The sequence below is a fragment of the Nanorana parkeri genome, unplaced genomic scaffold (assembly GCF_000935625.1).
Source record: "Nanorana parkeri isolate BGI_ZX_2015 unplaced genomic scaffold, ASM93562v1 scaffold2525, whole genome shotgun sequence".
NCBI classification, from domain to species: Eukaryota; Metazoa; Chordata; class Amphibia; order Anura; family Dicroglossidae; genus Nanorana; species Nanorana parkeri.
Window position 1 is genome coordinate 3,578 of NW_017308793.1, and position 1,467 is coordinate 5,044.

Below are 1,467 nucleotides of genomic sequence, written 5' to 3' on the forward strand. Positions count from 1 at the left end.
GAGAGAGACAGGGAGAGAGAGAGAGAGAGAGAGGGAGAGAGAGAGAGAGAGAGAGAAAGAGAGAGAGACAGACGGGGAGGGAGAGAGAGAGAGAGACGGGGAGGGAGAGAGAGAGAGACAGGGAGAGAGAGAGAGAGAGAGGGAGAGAGAGAGAGAGAGAGAGACGGGGAGAGAGAGAGAGAGAGAGAGACGGGGAGAGAGAGAGAGAGAGAGAGACGGGGAGAGAGAGAGAGAGAGAGAGACGGGGAGAGAGAGAGAGAGAGAGAGACGGGGAGAGAGAGAGAGAGAGAGAGACGGGAGAGGGAGAGAGAGAGAAGGAGAGAGAGAGAGAGAGAGAAGGAGAGAGAGGGAAGGAGAGAGAGAAGGAGAGAGAGGGAAGGAGAGAGAGGGGGAGACAGAGAGAGAGAGAGGGAGGGAGAGAGCAGAGACCTATAGGGAGAGGAAAGAGAGGACTGTATATATGAAACATGGCAACATTGTGTCATTAAAAAGATAGCTAGCTTACAAAATGATAGATAGGGAGATTGATTGATTATGGAGACGAATGTAGCAAAAGTTAGAGAAAGGAAGAAATTGTGTATAAATAATAGCAACCGAAGAGATTGATACATAGAAAGATAAACAGATATAAGAGATATTTATACGAGGTAGGAAACGTTGGATTGAGAAAGAAAGAAGAGAGAAGTGTATATATAATAGCTACATAGATAATAGATGATAGATAGATAGATAGATAGATAGATAGATAGATAGATAGATAGATAGATAGATAGATAGATAGATAGATAGATAGATAGATAATAGATAGATGATAGATAGATAGATAGATAGATAATCGATATTATTCTGACACTTGCACTTTCCATTCTCATTATAATCCTAACAAATGTTCTTTCCATATCTCTGAATTCGTTCTATTGATAGATAATTCTCTGGCAGAAGAAGAAGAAGAAGAATAAAGGACACCCCGGTACTCACAGATCTCTGTAACACAACAAGTGTTTATTGCTGGAAATAAAGGACACAGACATTCAGGAAGAGGTCAGGAATTGGTCAGTTTGCAGGATACAGAGAAAATAATTCGCAGATTCAATAAATAATATTCTTGGTGGTGATGATAAGAGAAGATCATAAACTGGGCGAATGTCACTTCTTCTCCTCATACACACATTTTTTTGTATAATCTGCTATCGGGAGATAATTCTGGAAATAATAACAATAAAAAGCAGAGAGATCCAGTGAACTGAACTTTAAATATTTGGGATAAAAATGTCTCTAAATAACAGAATTACTTTTTTTATATAGAAAAGAACATTTAAATAATCCCGCCACAATTCTAGAAGGATAAACTTGGTCCATATAACGTTTTTGGTGAATATTTTGGGGCGAACCTACCATGTTTTTGTATTTTTTATGTCTCCGTGTTCAAGTATATTTTTAATGTTCTTCATCTTACAGATGGCAAAT